The sequence below is a fragment of the Carettochelys insculpta genome, chromosome 17 (assembly GCF_033958435.1).
Source record: "Carettochelys insculpta isolate YL-2023 chromosome 17, ASM3395843v1, whole genome shotgun sequence".
Taxonomy (NCBI): Eukaryota; Metazoa; Chordata; order Testudines; family Carettochelyidae; genus Carettochelys; species Carettochelys insculpta.
This window is the reverse complement of record NC_134153.1, coordinates 16932390-16946530: the sequence shown is the minus strand read 5'-3', so window position 1 is coordinate 16946530 and position 14141 is coordinate 16932390. Positions and strand designations below refer to the sequence as shown.

Sequence of the window (14141 nt, the reverse complement as noted above, 5' to 3'; positions counted from 1 at the left end):
AAAATTTGTTCTGTAATATAGCTGGAGAAGATTTTTTCTTTTATTACTTTTCATGTGTTATCTTCATTTTTGCTTTGGCTTTATTTTGTTTTTATATGGTCTTTAGTTCAAGGGAAACATAGTGCTTTTTAGGAACCATGACCAAGAATTTAAAAAAAGTATTGGTTATGGGTGCTTTAATTTTTGGATGTCCATCTCCAAGTACTTTAAAAAGAGATCTGATTTGCCAATGGTAGGTACCCAGCCATTTGTGAAAAGCAGGACAGTCTAAGCCATCCAAGGTTAAGTAGCCCAAAATGGAATCACAGAATAATAGAAACATAGAATATTAGCACTGGAAGGACCTTGAGAGGCCATCATGTCCAGTCCCCTTCACTCACAGCAGGACCAAGCAGCATCTAGACCGCCCCGAGACGTCTGTCTAACCTCCTCTTATTTATCTCAAGTGGTGGAAATTCCACAACTTCCCTAGGCAATATTGTTTAACCAACTTGACAGTTAAGAAGTTTTTTCTAATGTTCAACCTACAAACTAAGTGCCCCTTGCTGCAGTTTAAGCCCATGAAGAATCTGTAGATGCTTTTGAAAATCTTCCTTACAGTGGTTCTTAAACTTAGGCATGTTCACTGTATGTACAAAAGATCCAGTTGTGCGCAGACTATATCCAAGAGATTTTCTTCTACCATAGGCTTTTCTTTCACAATAAGACTACCTAAAGTCTCTTGCATAATCACTATACTGTACAATCTCTATGCTGTAATATATACCAGATGCTATTTATTTGACAAGCACTATGTCTTGTGTCTTTGTCACCTTAAGTGTAAGCTTATGTTAAACAAAGAAAATTGTACAGAATAATGATCTAACCCTATTCTCAGATATGGGAGCTCCCTGTAAGACAAGCGTGCTGCCTGAATGTATCTCAAGAGCAGAGTTTGGACTTAATCATTCAAAACCCATATGGTAAGCCTAAAGTTTCCTTTTTTTTGCATATGCAACTAGCAGATGCATCAATGTCTTCAGATTCCTTCCATACCTTCAAAAATATGCGCAGTATATGCATCCATTACACGTCTGGAGATTATATCTGTCAAGACTGGCTGCATGTGGGAGAAACATGATGCTAAAATATGTGGCAAGCATGGGAACTGCATGAACAAGGAGCCCTGTACTTGAACTCATCAAATGGTTCTGACACTGGCCAACTGTGGTGTTGATACATCCAGGAAATGATGTCTCTTGCCCCAAGAAAATCAGATGATACTGGTAATTCACCTGCAATAGAGTTTCTTGCCACTTCATATCCAAACTGCTTTTTATTTGAAGATCAACTCAAGTATCTAGGACAGCTGCAGCGATAATATAATAGCTTTGAAGCTACAGAGCAGGTCAGCTTCTCCTTGACGTGCCTTGTAGTTAGGTGTGTTTCAGTACAAAGATACTGACATAGTTCAGAGACATAATAGTCACAGATAAATAATACAGTTTTGCAACTGATATTTTGTATAAAATTTAGTAAGCTCGCTGTTAAGGGAAAATTTTGTATTTTTTATTAACATGATCCCTTGGATGTGCTGGAGTCTTCCCAGGAACAACCAGTTGCTGGGGCTGACTGTTTTTTTTTTTTTTTTCTAAATCCCAAATGATGACACACTGTTCCATGGATGATACAAAAATTAGGACTTTGTCCTGTGAACCACAATCTATTTGTGATCACATAACAACCTGGAAGAAACTCGAGATTGTTTACATGGCCATGTAATGTTGAGAGCATTTAATGTCTCAATAAAAGTCTTCACTATCTTGTGGGTTTGGGCTTTTTAGTGAAAGAGTTACCTCCATCTCCTTTTGTTCCTTCATTGGCTGTACCCCTCCCTTCTATGGTTGCCTAGTTCCCTCTGGGAATGGCCTGGGGTCCCCCCAAAATCAACATTGTCCTTGGCTTCTCCGCCTACTGTCTATTCCCAGTAGGCACTGCAGAGTAGGAGTTATGTACTAGCTAAGATCAGGCACTAGATAAGATTACATTTTATTGCATCTGTGCATAGCTATAATCAGGAAATGCAGATCCAGATTTCTCAAGACAAAATTAAACAAGTTTTTTTGAGTAAGATCAATGTGTTTGTTTCCTAGTTACTGTATGTGCTTTTTTACTGACATAGAATGTATTCAGTATTCCCATACATATAGGATGTCTCTCTTGGTGCTCCAGAGTACGCTATAGAGACAATATTTTTATGGCATATTTGTGGAGTGTTGTAGGAAAACTTAGCCAGGGCTCGCCCGTGCTATGCCTGACTTTCATAAGCCCTCTTCTGTTAGCATTAAATTGGCCCACACAAATTTTGTTTAATGTACTGGCAGCCAGACCACATTGTATTTTTTTGGTTTTCTTGAGGAAGTCCTCCAAGATCCCTGCAGATCCTTTTCTCTCCTCTTCAGACACATTTTTCCTGGTTTCAGTTTTTTCATAAATATATGGACACATTTGCTCCTAAATCCAAAAACCATAGTTAATATTCTCATGGCCAAAAGTCCATCAGTACTACTCATTAACTAACCAAAGGGCATTCCTGGTCAGCATATTACTTCATATCATTCCTAACCTCTTGCCAGAACAAGAAGGAAGAAACTAAAACCCAAAAATTAAATTCAAGTCATCCACGAAACAATACAGAGTATATATCATTAGTCCATTTGGGCTGGCTGATCTATCGGGGAAAAATATGAGTGGATATTTTTGTGTTTTTGTTGTACAAGCATGTGTAGAACCCATCTACATGTTCATATGGAACATGTTGTGTAAGTGTTTCAGGCCTTGCAGTTTCCTCTTCCATTTCATGTTATGTCTGTTCCCAGGAGACGACAAAAGAACACTTCAAGTTGGCTGCTTCTGGATGCAAATATGTGCCTGAAATATATTTGAAAGGTTACCCACAACCAACACCTTGAAAAATCACACAAAAACCCAGCAAGTATTCACAAGTGAAATAAAGTAGGTCATGATACCAAATAGTGTGTTTGGTAACATGTTCTACAAGCTAAAGAGTTTGTGACAGAAAAGCCACATATAGGATAATGAGCATACTGGCTCATTACAAACCCATGAACAGCAAATGTCTCTGATTTTTGTTTTATCTTTACCAAATGATATACTCTTAAAATAACTTACTATAATACAAAACTTTGGGGAATATTGCAGGTAAGAATTATCCTGTTAATGCAATAAGTTGCTATGCCGATTACTGAATTTATCTCTTCTTCTTAATGAGTGGAAACATCTGGAAGATGTGCCTTACATACCTATATTGCATTTGTTTCTTAAAGTAAGGTAAGAGGGGGAAAGGATAAGAGGCCTGTGGTGACACAGGGTGACTGGCCCCTTTAAGAGGAAGTAGAGCCAATGTACCTGTGATTGGTTAGCTGATCCCAGTGGTTTGGGATCACACATCCAGGCCTAGACGAGAGAGATCTGGCAAGTCAGAGCCAGATAGCTGGAAGAAGCAGGAGCAGCAGGAGGTTCTGTGGGAGAAGAGGCAGTGCGGACCTGTTGGGGAGGAGAAAACCCTAGATGGTGATGCTTACTGAGTGGAGGATGGAAGAGTACTGCAGGAAGCCTTGGTGCAGGAAGGACTGGGCAGTAGAAAGTTAAATTTCCTGAAGCTGAAGGCCAGGGTAGGCTGAGGAACTGGTTTTATTATTTTTATCTACGTTGGGAAAAGAGATGCCGACTATGGCAGGGAATCCTTTGAAGCAGCGGAGTGACTTGTATGTTGGCTATAAATAATTTCCCAAGGTATATTTTTGTGTAAAAGATGAATGAAACCATGAAATGGTGGTTTTATGCCCATAATTTGCAAATAAAGGTACATGCGGTTAATTCTAGGTGCCATTTAGTCCATTTAGGGTGTCTCATATACCTGATTTCAGGGCACAATTAGGCACTTAAGATAGTTGTGTAGCTGAAAGAGTGCCCTCAATTTCAGATATAGAACTGAGCCTACCAAACTGCAAGAGCTAGTGAGGACCAACTAAGGCCAAGATGAAAATGGAGCCAAAAATAAAATCATTCTTCTCACAAGTTGAAAAATACAGTAAACAACTGAGCCAGCACATTGTTCACACTCTGGTGAGTTTTATTCTGTGCTGAAGTTAACCTATTTTGACTCATGTTGAAGGTTCAATACCAGTTGGGGACAATGAAGGTTTATGTAATGAAAATTCAAATTGACTAACAGAGATCAAATTATTAAAAGTAACATAAACAGGGCTTTTACTGAACAATATGTTTACTGCATTTGACTTATTATTTTCAGGATACCTCTAGAAACAGAAAATGCAAAGTTCCTTGGATTTCTGAGCAGCTGCAGTTAACAAGCTGAAGACCAGGTCCACTGACAGGGGAGCACAAAGGGGGCAGTTGATCCAGGGCTCGGCATTTCAAAGGACCTGGAGCTCCGGTTGTTATCCCTGTTAAAGTAGCAATGGCAGTAGCCAAAGCTCTGGGTCACTTTGAAGTGCTGCTCCAGTGATGCTCTGCTGCTCCATGTGGCTGTAACGTGGGAAGCCATTGCTGCAGTCTGAGTGGTGCCAAGGGCTGACTGCCCAAAGCCCCACCGCTTTCACCCTTGGTTCTGCGTCTTCCAGGGTCATGGAGCTGGATTCCCTCTCACCTTGCCCCAAGGGCATGCAGTGGTTGTTGGCCCCACTGCTGAAGACAGAGGATGCCTGGACACATGCAGCTTGCTTGTTTGCAAAGAAGATATGGATAATTTGCATGCCAGGTCAACACTTGAATGCATTTGGCAAATTCTTCTGGCAACCAAGCAGAAAAAAAGTCTGTGATTTGTTGCACATCTTACTAGAAATACTACACATAGCAGAGATGAGAAAACAGAGTATTGGTCAATATTTTTCTTGAATTTACTCCTAGTGGTGATATAAGCTCTGCCCAGAATATTCTAGCTATGTTCTGAGTTCTGCACTATATCATTGTGCTGCCTGGTAAACTAAATTAATTTCTGAAATAACAGCAAAGTATGTTTCTTGAAGCATAATGTGGTACCAAATCTGTCAGGAGACAAGCTGAGCATAATTCAAGCCCTTCATAAATACCAAAATTTATGGGGTTTAGGCTCTGAATCCATTCCTTAAAGCCATGTCCCATCTTTTTGCTTCAGGATACCAGAAATGATCCGGCCTCCTATTAGGAAATACCCTGCATGCTCTTAGGATACATCTACACGAGAAGCATCTTTCTACAGAAGTTACTGTTAGAAGAGATGTTCCGACAAAACTTCTGTCAACAGATCTTATATACACATAAAAGCAGATTGATCTTTTGATCTGCTCTGTTGACAAAAAAGCCCCCTGGGGCTTCTATGTAGCTTTTCTGTTGACAGCTTCTGTCGATGAAACACATTTTGTGTGTAGATGCTCCGCTAGTTTTGTCTACAACCCCCCCCCCCAGTTTTTACTACAAAATTCTCTAGTGTAGATGTGCCCTTAGTGTCTGTTGTCTCAAAGAACTACTTGGGTGGATATCTTGTGGCTGACTACTAGAGGTGGGCAAGTCAACACAAGTAGTGCCAGACTCTTGCAGATTTCCTGACTCTCTCAGCTGGATGTCTGTGAATGAGGATGAGCCAATGAAAATATTCTGGCAATAATTCTTGGTAGTCCAGTGACACTATGTATATCATTTCTTAAAACATTTTTGTGATATGTGTATATCCAGCTCCAATCGGTTGCGTTTGACTTGCGGAGCACAATGAGGCCATTGGCTCAATTTAGACTTTATGCTTTCGTATTTCTGGCTCCTGTTATGTTCGAACACAAACATTTTTGGTTGGCTTTTAAAAAGCTACACACATTTCAGGTAAGGTTTTCTTGGCACTCTAAAAAAGGTTAACTACCAGTGTATCCATGGGTGGGGCCTAATCATTTATCTGGAATGATGTTAGGATACTGGAACTTTTAAATATCAACAAGCATTGGCCAAAAAAGTTAATTTTTCCTCCTACAAACCTAAATATACTCAGGACTAAATTCCAGTTCTCCCTTTGCATGCCAGTTTCCTTTGCATTGGGCACCCACAGAGGTGCAAGTTTCTGTGTTACGTACACATGGAAAAGTTCTTAATAATAACTGAGGTCAACTATCAATTGCATCCAGGAATTAGACATGTAAACAGGGAAGTTGGCTGGAAATTTGGCTGTCTGAACTTGTTACCAAAATTTTTAAAAAGTAATTTCTCACCATACTGATTGTTAGTGAACTGTTGTACTCAATATCCAAGATATGCAATTTGGGGTATGACAAAATAATGTTTTTAATGATCATGCAATATATATTTTCATGAGAGACTGGCATAAAGAAAGTTTCCTACCAGGATTGCTGTTGTATTCTTGAATTGCTGAGTCAGGTGAAGTGAGGCTACTATTAAAATAAATGTTTTACACCTATGTTTAGCTCTATGGAACAGAACAGTGTGGGGTTCAGCTCATTAGCCTTTGAGCAAATCTGTAATACTTTTAAGGGCTGATTTTGGATTGGCCTAAAGAGACTAATGTAGTGAATTTGCACCCTTGATAAATGGTGCCATTAGGATGTGACTTTTTTAATATAACGCATAAACCATTCTCACATGGTAGTTTTTCCGTCATTTAATTCTACTGCAGTTTGGTGCTAGAGGCAGAGGAATTGAAGAACTTCTTAGGAAAAGGCACTTATGCTTACTGATACCCCAATAAATAAGTGGGAGAAGAAAGCATTCCAAAACATAACAACTGGAGACAGTCAGTCTGTGGGGTTGTCTACATTCCAGAAAGATTGACCTGGTCATGGTCAATCTTCCAGAATTCGACTTTGTGCATCTGGTAAAGATGCACAGAATCAATCTGTCTGTCGTCGGCAGTCAACCCCGTACTCATAACTATTGTGAAGAGTAATGGATATCGATGGGAGAAACACTCCTGTCAACCTTCCTTCGTGAAGATAGTCACATAAGTCAATTTCTGATATGTTGATTCTAGCTTTGCAATAGTAATAACTAGAATTGTGTATCTGAAATCGACTTTCAGGTCTAGTGTAGACCTGGCCGGTGTGGCTACTGGAGATGAAGTGCTTTTTTTCTATCAAATTTGGCTTCTGTTTTAAAAGTGAAGCATGGCATATTTTTTTTGGAGTGAACTAGTTTGAGAGACTTGGAGTTAAATTATCAATCTTTGTATTTTATGGCCCTCATTACTCGAAGAGCTGAGCATTTTGTACCCTAGCACTTTCAAGAAAAGTAACTTAGGATCTCATTTTCCAACCAGGAAGGTTACTTAGATTGGAAGCTCTTTGGGACAAAGATCATCTTTGTTTTTGAGTCGCTCCTAGTATGTTGGGGTTCCAGTGCATGACTATAGCTCCTAATGTCCGCCACAAACAAATAATAAATAACGTGCAATTATATGATATCTGTTTCCACAATACTGGAGCTTCAGTCCCACAGAGCAAAGCTTCAGCTTTCCACACTGGGCCCCACCAAGCCTAAGACTGTCTTTGCTTGGTGGTGCCCCCTTAAATGGGCCAAGAGCCACCAGGGGAGCCTGGGGCCTTGATTAAGAATGGCTGATCTGTTCCATCCCTCAACATTGAAGCAGGAATAAGTATATCTCTAGATGATCCCTGACTGACAGCTGTCCAACCTGTTCTTAAAAACCCTAGCTTTACTATCACAAGGCGTCCTCTGTTTTACTAGAACTACCAGCAGTAATAAAGTCAAGCACATGCATAGGTGTGTGCAGAATTGGGTCATAATATTGTGTCTCCTCCCCTAGTATCCATCTTATCCCGAAGCCTGTTCATTGTCCAAAATTATATCTTTGAAGTAATCAGTGCTCACAATTCCCCCTGCACGCCTTCCTGGAACTTATTATATATACTGTGCTTTGGCAAGGCCCGTGGACAGCAGCAAGACTGTAGTAAATCAAATAATCTTAAGAATCTGACATGAATTGACATGAGCCAAGTATTGCAGAGTTAAAGCTTAAACCAGAGCTGAAGTAAACTATTCTCCCGGCTGGAGAGCTCAGATGTGCAAGAGTCCCTTGCAATCACTCTGTACCTCATGGGGTTTCTTTCTTTCTTTTGCAAAAGAAAAGCAAAGAGATCTGTCAAAGTGTGCGTGGCGAACCCACACTAATAAGAATGCACAGAAGTGCCTTGATGAGAGGGAGCTGAAACTTACAAAGTTTAGGAAGTGAACTGTGACCTCTACAAAAGATGAAACAACCTGAAATTTGGATTTCCTGCTTTTTACATGAAGTAGAAAATTGTACCCGCCCTCTACAACCCTGCTGTTCCGCAAAGACTTTGCAAAACAGTATGCCTGTTTTGCAAAAATGGCTCAAAGGGGTAAGCAAGGTGGCTTTGTCTCTCTCATTCTGACCCAAATGATTCAGAGCGAGAGACAGCATAAGCATGCTCTATATGTCATGGTAGCGAAAGCACTCATGCAGGATGTGGGAGGGGAGACAGGCTTCAATACCTCAGCTCCAATGACTGTCCACAATTCAACAGCAGAGACGGAGAAAGGCCTGTATCAGAATGCTTCACAGCCCTATGGTTAGCACACTCACTTGAGAGGTGACAGAGGCCTCTTCAAATCCCCTTTTCCCTCTCCTGATGGGTGACTTGAACCAGGTATCTCCCATGTTCCAGGAGAGTGCCCTAATCACTGGGCTAAAAGTTACAACAGAGGCAGCCTGTCCTTTCAGGACATGTCTACACAGCAATGAGATACCCACAGTTGGCCTGAACCTTCTGACTCAGGCTCACAGAATTTCAGCTCAGGGGTTGTTTAACTGTGGTGTAAATGTCCAGGGTTGGGCTTCACAATGCCTAACTCAGTGATGGGCTGCCTGCAGGCTATCAGGGGTCTATGTGTGGCTGATGCGAATTTTGTTTACCTCTGCCCACATGCAGAGTTTGCAGATTCCTCTGGTTTCCATCTGACTAGGTTTTTTTTTTCTTCCAATGTTAATAAAGTGACATACATGTAAGTCAGTGCACATGATGTGAGGTGCATGCTGATGACACACAACATTGACTGTGAGAACTGTGTGCTCCTTCTACATCCAATCAAAGAGTTGCTACAGTTCAATCAGCATACCCCACACATTACAGGTGTGCACGCACAGTTAATAAAACTACCTTATATCTGGAGACCAGCTTGGTGAAGACAATCTTGCAGCCCAAAGAGATGAAAGGGCCACTCATGCAGCCCACTCACTGACTGACTATCACAAGCCTAACCTAATTCTTTTGTGTATTTAGGCTTTAATTGCTCTACCTTCCTCTCTCATGTAGAATTTATGTAAATTCCACATGAGAGAGGAAGGTAGAGTAATTAAAGCTTAAGTATAAAATACTATAAATATATATATAAAATATATTTATAAATATATAAAATACTAAATGAACAGAGAATGTCAAAGAATAATTGTGCACTGCTTTGAAAAAATAAAGTTCCATAACAGCTGATTATTACCATTATTAGGGTACTGTATATGTCTACAAGAAATGGCAAACTAAAGATCCAGAAAGCCATGGTAGTTTCTAATAGAAATGCAATGGACCCATTTTTTGAACAGGTTAGGTGAACGAAATATATGTGCAATTGTTTTCCTAATTTGTGAGGATAATTATTATGACAGCAGGTGCAAATGAAATGATTTGGATAAATAAATGTAATACATTAAATTAAATTAAATTAATAAAAGAAGCATCATTAACCATCTATACAGAGAGCTGACCAATCTGCCCATGGAATTGTTGGGGACTGTGCATTCAATGGCATGCCTAACTGGCTTCAAAATCAAACGTGAACAATCTCACAACCCTATAATCCCCAAATACAAGCAACTGCCATTCATTTTATGTCCTGGTGTATTAGAAGTGGGAAGCATATGTTTTTAAATGGAAATACAGCACATTACTGTATCTGGATCTCATTCACTTAGCTCCAAAGGAGCCCAGACAATTATGGCTTATCTGAGTGTGTTCAGATAAAAATTTTGGATGGGATTAACTGTGATATTCTTTGTTCTCCGTACTTTAGAGCACTTAACTGAAGGAGGGGACAGGAGTTGACAAGATGGACAGGGTTTCATGATTAAAAATGTAGCAACAGCTTTAGAGAAGAAAAAACAGCTATGCACAAACATAGTTAGATTAAGTCTTGGAGTTACTTAATTTATGGATGGTTGTGGATTCTTCATCTCTGAGCGTGTATTGTAGGAAAAGAGAGGCAGGAAGACAGAGGGAATCATAGAATCCTAGGAATCGAAGAGACTTCAGAAGGTCATTGAGTCTAGCCCTGTGCCCAAAGCAGGAATGCTAGTACTATAATGTATGGTGAATAAGAATGACCCCAACTTCTGTCCCTCCATTTCAGAATAACACTAAAAAACATAACTTCAAAAATTTCATTTTCTAATCTACGAATCTACTCACTTCCTTCCAAAAACATATTAGAAAAGGCATTTTTTTGAAATTAAGTATTTGGATTTGTACAGCATTTTCTAACGCTCATGGCTAATGAACTGGCTTTGGGTAGCATTAATGTCTGGAGCCTTCATAAAGGGATGGGGCTGACTTAGTTTGCCAAGTTTTGTATGCCTAAAAATAAAATTAAAAGCAAAAGTGAAACAGAAGTAGTGAAACAACTGAGGATCCACATTTGGGGCCATGGTTTTGCTGTTATAAACTGGTAAAATGACATTGAAGTCAATGGAGCTGTGCCTGTTTACACCAGCAGAGAATATAGCTTGTGTTTTCTTCTGGTTTTATTAATTTAAAATATTTTTTCAAATGCTGTATTAACAAATTTGCAGCATAGAACACCCTTTCCAAAAACCAAACCCAGCTACAGCAATTTCTTCACATTTTGCTCCTAACAATGCAATGCAAATGAAAATAAGTCATAATACTCTGTAGAATAATACATTAATCATCATCAGTCGTCATTCAGTGCACTACGTTCTTTCTGTGCCATGCAAACTATGAACAGATATCCTCATGAGAAGGATAAATATCTTATCTCATAGTTCACCCAGCTTGGAATACATAATGGGTTGCACTGTGGTTATGCGTTATTTATCATCTTGTGCATGGGACAAGAGGCATGTGATGGATGCCTTCTGAATCACAAGAGAGTTATGGAAATGTTTCTCCTGAAGTGTTGTGGAATAAGGATGTTAGAACTCCACATGGCCAGAAGATTTTCACTTCAGTTAATGAGTTGCTATTTTTTTTAAACTTTTCCTCAATAATTAAATTGGAAACCACATGGTATGCTATAACTCTTATTTTTAACTATTTTGTAATCTACCAAAATGAAGCTACATGAAATAAGTTTGATAAATATTAATTTTAAAAGATATTGCTAATATAATTGATTACATACCTTGTCACCACTTCTTCAGCAAAAGCCTGATCCTGCAGGTACAGATGTCTCTTGAAAGATGTTCAAATCCTCCTCTAGCAATGAATAGTACACATGACTTGAGCAGGCTTTGTGTAAATAGGTGGGATCTGCAGCAATTTTTATTGGGAAATACTTACAGGGTGTCCCCTGGAAGTAGTAGTTTAGATGTCTCACAGCTCCATTTTCCTCATGAATCAGGTTCTATAAGGGACTGATGCACTGTGGCCATTTGTCTCCCATCATTCACCATGACAATTCATGGTGCATCGTGGGAGCAGTAGTTAAAGCCCAAACAAAAGAGAATGGGGACACAAGAATATACACCCTGTGAAACACCAATGTCAGTATTTCTGAGTTAATATTTCTTGGTTTTCAGGGAACAGTTACAAAAAGGGAAGGATTTTCTGGGTTACAGCCAGAAATTCCTTTTTAGTCACATTTTCACCAAAAAGCTGGAATTTTCCATGCATTTTTTGCATTTTTGGTAAAATTTTCCTGATAGTGGTAGTAGGAAATTTTGCCCAGATGTAATTCTAACTGTACCCAGACTTCCATTCAGCTCAGTATCTCCCCACCAGCCAAGTGATTCACTAACCTTTCCTCCTTCTAAATTAGAACTCCAATGGGGAGACCAAAAGGTGCAACCCTACCTCAAAATCTTCTTTCAGTAAGGTATTCACAGTAATTCAGTGTCCAATGGACCAGAGTAGAGAGATAGCCCTGAATATTCCTTAACATCACTGACCTAATCAAGCTACCAACTGCTGATAAATCTGCGTCCTACCACACAATTCCCAGCTCCTCCCATGGGGTAAGTTAAGGGTAGGAATTCACTGTAACTACATCCCTCACCCCTGACAATGTGCATGGAGGTCAGGGTGGTAGAACAGGCCCTTAAAAGGCAGAAATCAATCCCTTCTCTCCTTCACAGTAATGTACTGCACAAAAAAAGAGGGGGAAGAAGCCAATGGGCATATGCTCCTCAATCATTTAGGCACTTTTGAAAATTCCATCCCTAAAAGAAACTTTCCCCCTCCCCAATATTCTAATAGCATAATTGAAATTTGAACCATTACATCCATCTCATAAATATCTCCTATGCGTGTGCATGTTTGTGGATGCAGACATACAAAATATGTTATCCTGCATTATAATGTTTATAACCATATCCAATTTTGTATACATTACTCTCTGAAACAATATGTACTTCACATATGCCATTTATTGCTATTTATTTCTGTTATATGGGTTCTTTTCAGAGTGCCGTTCTTACATGTAGCTGCAGGGCATCCCTGCCTACAGTTATGATACATAAAAGAACGGAAAAGCACCACTTAAACTGCATCACCTCATTTGCTCCCACTGTTTGTATTTTTCCTTCTCTTGAACTTTCTATTCCTTTCATTTGGCAATATAACATGGTCCTACCAGAAAGAAATCTAGCCCAATGGGTAGTGAGCTAACAGATTAGGACCAAATCCCACATTCTTTGTTACAGGAAAATTCTCATGAGATTAAGTGGAGGCTCTTTCTAGCTGGGAAGCTCAGGACTTGATCCAACGTCATTTGTACAGTTACAGGTTAGCTTAGTTAGCTAGGTTTTACTGGGGTTTTAGAAAGGCATGGCCATTTAGCTGATGTTGGGCCAAATCTTAAATTCCTTCCTTATTTGTTATTCATGGAGATCAGAGTCTGAAAACCTTATGCACACTGAGAAGCATCCTGCTCTGTAAACCTGGGTCTACACTACAGAATTCTGTCAACAGAAGAGGCCTGTCAACAAAACTAGGAAGTGTCCACACTACAAATGCGTTCTGTCGAGAATCTGTCAACGGAATGCAGCAGTTTTCCCAGCAGAATTCTGTCTTGACCATGTGAGGCACAGCGTCTCTATCGATAGATTCAGTTGACGAAAAAAAGCGTAGACACTCTGTGGGGCCCTCTGCCAAGAGAGACAGCTTCCAGTTCACCGGGCTGCCCTGTTTGCAGAGGTTCTGGTTGGCTATTCTGTTGACAGAGGGCGTTGACAGGTGGAACATGTATGAGGTGTGGAAGTGTTCTGTAAACAGAGGTTCTGTTGAGAAATATCTATTGACAGTGACTTCTGTCGACACAACTGTGTAGTGTAGACAGTTTAAGAGTATCTGTACACTGCAAAAAAATCCTGCAGTAGTGTCACAATCTGGGTCAGTTGACATAGGTTCATGCCACAGGGTTAAAATAGTGATGTAGATATTTGGACTGAACTGGAAACCCCTCCCACCAGTTTACAGAACCCAAGCTCCCATCTGAGCCTAAGCACCTCCGCTGCTACTTTGAGACCTGTAATGTGAACCTGAGCCATTTGACCTGAGATCTGACTCTCACTGTCACAGTTTGTTTGTTTGTTTTCCTCCATGGGATATACGTGACCTACAGAATCCCTGTACCCTATGGAATCCCTTTGAACCTCAGTTGGTGTATATGGGTGTAGCTGTATTGGCAAAACTATACCCCTTTATCCTAGCTGGACATCTGACCCACTGAGTCTGACAGAATAACCTGTGTTGTAAACATGAGTAAGGGCACCAAAGCTATCTCTGATTATTCAGGGAAAAGCTCTCCTTAACTTCAATGTGAATTGTTCCAAGGTAAGCTCTTCAAGGTTTCACCTTTGAATATATTTT

General features: G+C 39.9%; 1 protein-coding gene across 1 annotated transcript in view; it reads left to right on the top strand.

The window, feature by feature from the left end:
• The window catches only part of TSHZ2 (teashirt zinc finger homeobox 2), a 300004-nt gene that overhangs the window by 42082 nt on the left and 243781 nt on the right, over positions 1 to 14141 (top strand). The window lies entirely within an intron of this gene.